General features: G+C 45.1%; 1 non-coding gene across 1 annotated transcript; it reads left to right on the top strand.

Moving 5' to 3' along the window:
- The first annotated feature begins 409 nt into the window (after window positions 1-409).
- On the top strand, window positions 410-483 carry trnat-ugu (transfer RNA threonine (anticodon UGU)). Its single transcript has one exon. It is a non-coding gene; the product is annotated as a tRNA-Thr (tRNA).
- Window positions 484-9,291: the final 8,808 nt, after the last annotated feature.

Genomic DNA, 9,291 nt, shown 5'->3' with positions numbered 1-9,291 from the left:
AACATATCTCATCTGCTGTTTTCTTCAGAAATGAGCAAGTAATCAGTCCAAGTGCTTTTTTTTTGTCTTTAACAGAGCCCTGAATTGTATAGAAAAATCCCTTTTTTTTCAGTATGTGTGTTCAGCTGAGGTAAGAAAGGGACTTTAAATGTTGGTTAAGGTAAAAAGGGAACTTTTAAAATTTCCACGTGTGTTTATGCTTTACTTCATGATTAGTTAAAACTTGTTGTATAAGAAACTGATAATTTTGTTGTTCATTAAGTGTCTTCTATTCTGGGAAAAATAGAGCATATGATTGACTGTATCAGTAAGTGGGAAAAGTTAAAATTTTTGTTGTGACCTGTGGAGAAGTGGGATGAGAATAAATAGTAACCACCTCAGATTTCAATTGCAACAGCACTTGTGATCTGGCTCTACAGCTTAGTTGGTTAAAGCACCTGTCTTGTAAACAGGAGATCCTGGGTTCGATTCCCAGCGGAGCCTTAATTCATATTTGCAATCTGCTTGAGAAGTTTCCGTATCAACATTTATGTCTGTGTCTTGTGAACTTCAACTGAGAATTCAAATTGCATGATGAATTTCATTCACAGGAGAAAATAGCGTTTGTGAAGGATGTGAGTTTGGAATGGCTCTTTCTCCTCGTACAGAAATTCAGTGCTGATATTTCCAAGGCAACTTCTTTGATACAAATTTGTTCAAAGTTGCATTCAACCTGGAAAAAAAGCTCGACCTTAATCTCACTGAAGGAAAGTGTGACCGTGTTGTATGTTTCAAAGTGTGTGTGTCATTATGTGTTGCTTGTAACTGGGACACGACACAAGTGGGAGGGTTGATCTGAGGTTTGGAATATTTCTCAGTCAGGAACAAGAAAAATCAAAGGAACCAAATAAGAAAACCATTGTCTCATGTGGTCACCGAGAAACGGTGAGGAGATATTAAACTTTGTTCTATTCAAAACAGCTGTGAACTTTGACCTTTCCTGCCTTTTCTCAACAGTATTTGAAGTGTCTCGGTAACAATGTTCAGTGTTGATGAGAGTGGGGTCTGGGTGAGCATCTGCTGAGTGTGACAGGGTCAGGACTGGATGCAGGAAGTTCTCTGACAGTCTCTCTCTCTCGCCGATGGGTTTGAGTTGATTTTCAACTGGGAGCAGCTGGTTTTTCGATAAATGAAGGAAGTTCCCTCTCCATTTTTTTCTGACAGACAGTGTAGTATAAGGATGTAAAGGGTTAATGCTGAAGACAGTGGGATCAATCACTCCCACTGTCAGAGTGATGATGCAACAGCCAAATGAGATGAGGTTTGGGAGAAGAGAGAGCAGCACCAAGGATGCCAGCTTCGGAGGCTTGATGAGTGTGTATATAGTATTGTGTAAATTAGAAAAGAGTTCTTAGTTCTTTCAGCTGGAAATGTGTCCAGAAAATATTGATAAAGTCACAATTTTATAATTCAGGAGTCGGAACACAGATATTAACTCCAAGTGACAGTTCTGGGTTCATTTAACAAAAGTAGAGAATAATATTACTCACTGCTTGAAATCCCCCAGTGAGGAGACAGTTAAACAGATGATCTGTTGGGGCATCCTTCGATCCAAGGTTTCGACAGCACTTAATCTCCCTTTCTGGTGAAATTCTCTGTTATTTGCAACTTTTTTTATCCAGCTTTGATGGGTGAGTGAAAAAACTGAAAAAAGTGAACAGTTCCATCCTTTCTTTTCTTTCTTCTTCCCTTCTTTCCATCAGTTTCTCTTTTCTGTCCCAGATCAATGAGAATCCCAATTTAATCTGCTGTTTTATCCATTCCAATCAGAATTCAACATTCCAATCAAATCTATTTGTTATTCCACAGTGTCTCTCCATGTGTTTTATTCTGTTGTATTCTCTCACAGTCTGATTGATGATCAATGTTACATCTCACTCTCTGTTCTGGTGAAGATCAGAAGCAGTAATATCTGTTTGCACCACCCACCAAGTCGGCCTGAGGCTGTGCCTCGCTGATCATGTGGAGTTAGGAAAATAGGAACATAGGAGCAGGAGTCGGCCATTCAGCCCATCGAGCCTGCCCCACCATTCAATATGATCATGGCTGATCGTCCACTTCAATGCCCTTTTCCCCACACTTTCCTCATATTCCCTTATGTCATTTGCATTTAGAAATTTGTCAATCTCTGCTTTAAACATACTCAATGACTCAGCTTCCACAGCCCTCTGGGTTAGAGCATTCCAAAGATTCACAAACCTCTGAGTAAAGACATTTCTCCTCATCTCTGTCCAAAGCGGCTACTCCCTTATTTTGAAATTCCTTCCCTTGGTTCTCCACTCCCCAACCAGGGATCTTAGCTGCATCTACCCTGACTGTCGTTTAAGTATTTTGTAGGTTTCAATGAGATCACCTCCCATTCTTTGAAACTCTAGAGAATACAGCCCCAGTTTCTCCAACCTTTCTTCATACAACAGTCCCACCATCCCTGGAAGAAGTCTGATGAACCTTCGTTGAACTCCCTCCATGGCAATAATATCCTTCCTAAGGTAAGGAGACCAAAACTGTATTCCAAGTGTGGTCTAACCAAGTTTCTGTACAATTGAAGCAAGAATTCACGACTCCCGTACTCAAATCCTCTTGCGATAAAGGCTAACATACTATTAGCTTTCCTAATTGCTTGCTGCACCTGCATGTTAGCTTTCTGTGACTTATTGACATGGACACCCAGACCACCCTTATATTCTATACCTCAGCTAATAAAGGAAAGGATTCCATATACCTGCTGAACCACCTTATTGACCTGTCCTGCTACCTTCAGGGATCTGTGGACATTCACTCCAACGTCTCTCACTTCCTCTACACCGTTCAGTGTTCTCCCATTAATTGTGTATTCCTTTGCCTTTTTTGACCTCCCAAATGCATCACCTCACACTTGTCCAATTTGAATTCCATTTGCCACTATTCTCCCCACCTGACCAGTCTATTGATATCTTCCTGCAGTGTACAGCTATCCTCCTCCCTATTAACAACACGGACAATTTTCATGTCATCTGCAATCGTCTTGATTATGCCCTCTACATTCATTTCCAAATCATTAATTTATACCACAAAAGGCAGGGAACCTAGTTCTGAGCCCTGTGGAACACCACTTGAAACAGACCTCGAGTTGCACAAACACCCGTACCCAATTCCTTCTTGTTTCCTGCCACCGAGTCTATTTTATGTCCAGATTGCTACATTCCCCTGGATCCCATGTGCTTTTATTATTTTTAACCGGTTTGTCATGTGGGACCTTGTCAAAAGTCTTGCTAAAATCCATGTAGGCCACATCAACTGCACTATCCTCACAATCCTCATTGTTACTTCTTCAAAAGATTCACTCACGTTCGTCAGACAGGAGCTTCCCTGAACAAATCCATGCTGATGATACTTGATTAATCTGTGCCTTTCTAAGTGACAGTTTATCCTGTCTCTCAGAATTAATTCCAATAATTCACCCACTATTGAGGTTAGGCTGACTGGTCTTTAATTATTCGGTCTATCTCTTGCTTCCTTTTTCAACAATGGTGCAATGTTAGCAATAAAAACAAAATGTACTGCAAATACACAGCAGATCTGGCAGCATCTGTGGAGAGAGAAGCAAAGTTAACATTTCAGGTCAGTGACTTTTCATCAGAACAGATATGTTAACTTTGCTTCTCTCTCCACAGATGCTGCCATACCTGCTGTGTATTTCCAGCACTAATAGTTTTTATTTCAGATTTCCAGCATCTGCAGAATTTTGCTTTTATTGCAGAGACCTGCAATCCTCTGACATCACACCTGTATCCAGTGAGGGATTGGAAACTGATGGTCAGACCTTCCACTATTTCCTCACTGGCTTCTTTTAACAGCCTGGGGTACATTTCATCCAGCCCTGATGATTTATCCACTTTCAAGGATGCTCATCCCATTTATACTTCTTCTCCCCCTCAGTTTATCATGTCCAATGCTTCACATTCCTTCTCCTTAATTATAATGTCTGCATCACCCCCTCATTTGTGAAGACAGTAAAGTATTCATTAACAAACATACCAACATCTTCAACCCTGACACATAGGTTACTTTTTAGTTCTTACATGGGCCCTACTTTTTCCTCTGTTGCCTCTTACTCCCATGTATTGAAGAAATATCTTTGAATTCGTTTTGATTTTGCTTGTCAAAATTCTTTCATGCTCTGTGTTTTTCACCACTGCTCCCAAATGCCTGTAGTCATGTCAAAGCACAACTTGTCAGAAGTGGGATTTAAACCCACCCCTCCAGAGAGCGTTGTGATCTGAATGCACCATTTCAGACTGCTTGACCATCCTGTCTACCCCATGTGGATGCTTAATGCTGAGGTAGTTATCCATTCTTTGTGAAAGTATTTGTGAGATTGTGGAAATGTCTGGAAAAAAGACCAGCGGGAAAGCTCGGTCCAAGGCCAAGTCTCGCTCCTCCCAGGCTGGACTGCAGTTCGCGGTGGGTCGTGTTCACAGGCTCCTGAGAAAGGGTAACTATGAAGACCGTGTGGGTGCGGGAGCCCCGGTCTATCTGGCTGCTGTGCTCGAGTATCTGACCGCTGAAATCCTAGAGCTGGCCGGTAACGCGGCCCGGGACAACAAGAAGACCCGCATCATCCCCAGACACCTGCAGCTGGCCGTCCGCAACGACGAGGAGCTCAACAAGCTGCTGGGAGGAGTGATCATCGCACAGGGCGGGGTGCTGCCTAATATCCAGGCCGTGCTGCTACCCAAGAAAACCAGCGCTCAGAGCTTCCAGAAAAAGGAAAGCGGCCAAAATGTCATCTAATAAACCAAAGGCTCTTTTCAGAGCCACCCACAGTCTCTGTGAAAGGGCTGATTACTGTCTAATTCCAGCATGTCAGTAACAGGACAGAATAAGATCTATTTAAAATGTTTAAGCAACTAAGTCAGTGGCTTCTCACTGTCCCCCTGATCCCTGTGTGAAGGGGAATTACCAAAAGTCTAATTTATTCCTTTCCACACCAAGTTTGAGTTATTGGTCCCTTAAGGATTGCTGAATGGAGTCTTTTACCGCCAGTTACAGATAAGAAGTGGGAAAAAAATGACAGGTTAAAACTGTGCGTAAAATAGCGCCAGGAATTTGTGGCGAAAATAGCGGAATAAACAAAGGTTTTTAAATGTTGGTGGAAAATATTTTACGAACAACTTTAAATAGATTTTCCAGTAATCGCTTCTTTCCGACACTGAAGTTGGCGCCTTTTGCAAATTCAAACTTTCTGCCAGGTTGACAATTTAAACCAATGTAATAAAAACAAGAAATGCTGGAACCACTCAGCAGGTCTGGCAGCATCTGTGGAACGAGAAGCAGAGTTAACGTTTTGGATCCGGAACTGTTCGCACCCACACTGTTTGGGATCATCTTTTCCCTGCTGCTCTCATATGCATTCAAGTCTTCAGAAGAAGGAATTTTCCTCCACACATGATCAGGTGGCAGGTTGTTCAACCTTGCCTGTCTAAGAGCGAAGACCAAAGTACGGAAAGTCCTCATCAGGGAACTCCTCTTTGCTGACAATGCTGCATTAACATCTCACATTGAAGAGTGTCTGCAGAGTCTCATCGACAGGTTTGCGACTGCCTGCAACGAATGTGGCCTAACCATCAGCCTCAAGAAAACGAACATCATGGGACAGGGCGTCAGAAATGCTCCATCCATCAATATCAGCAACCACACTCTGGAAGTGGTTCAAGAGTTCACCTACCTAGGCTCAACTATCACCAGTAACCTGTCTCTCGATGCAGAAATCAACAAGCGCATGGGAAAGACTTCCACTGCTATGTCCAGACTGGCCAAGTGAGTGTGGGAAAATGGCACACTGACACAGAACACAAAAGTCCAAGTGTATCAAGCCTGTGTCCTCAGTATCTTGCTCGACAGCAGCGAGGCCTGGACAACATATGTCAGCCAAGAGTGACGTCTCAATTCATTCCATTTTCGCTGCTTCCGGAGAATCCTTGGCATCAGGTGGCAGGACCGTATCTCTAACACAGAAGTCCTCGAGGTGACCAACATCCCCAGCTTATAGACCCTACTGAGCCAGCGGCGCCTGAGATGGCTTGGCCATGTGAGCCACATGGAAGATGGCAGGATCCCCAAGGACACATTGTACAGCGAGCTCGCCACTGGTATCAGACCCACCGGCCATCCATGTCTCCACTTTAAAGACGTCTGCAAATGCGACATGAAGTTCTGTGACATTGATCACAAGTCATGGGAGTCAGTTGCCAATGATCGCCAGAGCTGGCGGGCAGCCATAAAGGCGGGGCTGTAGTGCGGCGAGTCGAAGAGACTTAGCAGTTGGCAGGAAAAAAGACAGAAGTGCAAGGGGAGAGCCAACTGCGTAACAGCCCTGACAACCAATTTTATCTGCAGCACCTGTGGAAGAGCCTGTCACTCTAGAATTGGCCTTTATAGCCACTCCAGGCACAGCTCCACAAACCACTGACCACCTCCAGGCGCTTACCCATTGTCTCTCGAGACAAGGAGGCCAAAGAAGAAGATGTGGCTTTTCACTGAGGGCATGTGTCGACTGGGGAAATAACTAACTGTAGAACCTCGGGCACTGTTTACACAGCCCGTTTCGAAAATCAAATCCACTACACATCTTTGCTGCAAATGAAATGTCAAATTCGGGGATTCCAGTTTTATTCTCGAATACAGGACAGATTTATTCCAGACAGTTCTGAACAGCCTATCCGATCTCCCGTTTCCAGGTCACTGCTCTCTCTGTGAGGCGGTGGGTGGCTCTTAGAAGAGCCTTTGTTGTGTGTTTGCTGGAAAGGGTCGAGTTGTTCAGCCGCCGAATCCGTGGAGTGCGGCCCTGCCGTTTCAGAACGTACACCACATCCATGCCAGTGACCGTCTTGTGCTTGCCGTGCTCAGTGTAGGTGACCGCATCCCTGATCACATTCTCCAGGAATACCTTCAACACCCTGCGAGTCTCCTCAGAGATCAAACCTGAGATCCGCTTGACCCCGCCATGGCGAGCCAGGCGGCGGATTGCTGGTTTGGTGATGCCCTGGATATTATCACAAAGCACTTTGCGGTGCCGCTTTGCTCCGCTTTTTTCGTACCTCCCTCTCTGAATTTGTACCCTCTCCATTGCCTCTACTCTCTGCACTTCTACTGATATTTTGTCCAATTCCACTTCCTTAATGATCACTGATACAAAGTACTCATTAAGTAGATTAACATTGCCCTGCACCTCGAAGCATATATTACCCTCTTTGTCCCGAATAGGCTGCACTCTACCTCTTACTACCCACTTATCATGTACATGCTGCTCAAAGATTTTTGGGTTCCTTTTCATGTTGACTGCCAGTCTATTCTCATCGAAATAGAGAATAAGCTAAATATAGAAGATATAAATATTTCGCATCCTTGGGTGAGGTGGAACTTTTTTATGTTGTGGTTGGTAATGTCTCGGCCCACGAGTGTGGTGAAGCAGAGACAATCAATGATTTGAAAAGGAAATTGGATGGATACTTGAAGGAAAGAAACTTGCAGGAGGAAAGGGATCGAGCTGGTGAGTGGAACTGACTAGATTGCTCCGGGGAGAGCCAGCATGGATGTGATAGGCCAAACGACCACCTTCTGTGCTGTAAATGACTCTGTGTTGTTTCTCAAATCCAATCCACTGGTGCTTGGTAAATAATTTCAAAGTAAATTGCGCAACTGGAAAATCAGAACCAAGGCAAGGGACGCATAAGGAAGCAGAATTGCTGAAACCCGGGATTGAACCTGGGTTCCCATGGATCAGATACTCCTCCACTAGGGATCCACTAGGGATCATCCAAGTTACTTTTAAATCCTCCCATGGGTCCACATGTCAGACTGAGTTCCATGTTGTAGAATCAAGCAAAGGAAATCTGCTCAGTTCCAAAACTATCAGCAAATTGAAGCTGATTACTATCAACATCAACAGAGGTCAGAACTACCTGGTGAAAGAAGACACCCTGAAGAAGGATCCACAATATATTCAAAGACATCGGCAAAGTAAAAAAGAAGAAAATCGATGATAAAAACAGAAAGTGCTGGAAAAACTGAGCGGGTCTGGCAGCATCTGTGGAGAGAGAAACAGAGTTAACATTTCAGGTCAGTGACCTTTCTTCAGAATTGGCTGATATAAGAAATGTAAAAGATTTTAAGCAAGTAAAGCGGGGATGGGGCAAGAGATAACAAAGGAGAAGGTATTGATAGGACAAGGTCACGGAATAGCTTAACAGAAGGAGAGGGCGGGGGTAGTGGGGGTTGGAGAGGGTGGGGGGACATAGCGGGGGAAGTGAGGGGAGAGGGCGGGGAGAGGGGTGGGAAGCGAGTAGAGAGCGTGGGGGAAGCGGGGAGAGAGTGTGGGGGAAGCAAGTAGAGAGTGTGGGGGAAGCGGGGAGAGAGTGTGGGGGAAGCAAGTAGAGAGCATGGGGGAAGTGGGAAGGGAGCGGCCGAAGACCTTGGTGGTGGTGGGTGTGCTCTCCTCCTCCTCCCTGCTCTCTCCGGACATTCTCTCCCACCTGATCTCTCCGGTCTTTCTCCCCCGCCTGATCTCTCCGGCCATTCCCCCCCCCTCCCTCCACCCTAACCCCCTCCGCCCGATCTCACCAGCCATTCCCTGCTGCCATGTAAACACATGGCCTTTGTTTTGCTTTACATTGCCTTTGTGTGATTATTTGAGCAGCGCCATCTTTAGTCCTGGCAGCTGCCAGAACGTCGCTGACTGGGACGTTTTATTTGAACAAAGTGATTGATGACAACGGTACGTCATCAGAATGCGCCGCGGTGCGCACATGCGCACACGGTCCCGGGCCCTCTGCGCATGCGCTGCGGTCCGGATTGCCAGGACCAGTTTGCGCATGCGCAGATGTCGTCATGCTGTATCTGCGCATGTGCCAAAACAGCGCCACCTACCGATCGCGTTGTCAACAATTGCGGTCCAATTTGAACAGGCTGCTTTTGCACATGTGCTGATGCAGCGCCACCTAGTGGTGGCGTTGTCAGCAAATGCAGCCTTTCATTTCCTGGTCTGTTAGTGTGTGTTTTCTTTTGTACCTGTCAGTGCCTGGGAGGAGAGAGTCAACTTCACTTCGTAACTGTGAATTTCGAGTGCGAGAATGTGGGTTTTTACTTTGTATGCTTCAGTTTTTGGTCTGTGACTGTTTGTTTCTGCTATTGCTATGTGAGTTTCACCACATATCTTTCAACAACTTGTCTGTGAGCATCAGCTTTTGCCAGATCTATCAGTTTCTGATATAG

Source organism: Heterodontus francisci, unplaced genomic scaffold, assembly GCF_036365525.1.
Source record: "Heterodontus francisci isolate sHetFra1 unplaced genomic scaffold, sHetFra1.hap1 HAP1_SCAFFOLD_255, whole genome shotgun sequence".
In the NCBI taxonomy this organism is placed as follows: domain Eukaryota; kingdom Metazoa; phylum Chordata; class Chondrichthyes; order Heterodontiformes; family Heterodontidae; genus Heterodontus; species Heterodontus francisci.
The sequence above is the reverse complement of the archived record's forward strand: the minus strand, read 5'-3'. Positions and strand labels throughout refer to the sequence as shown.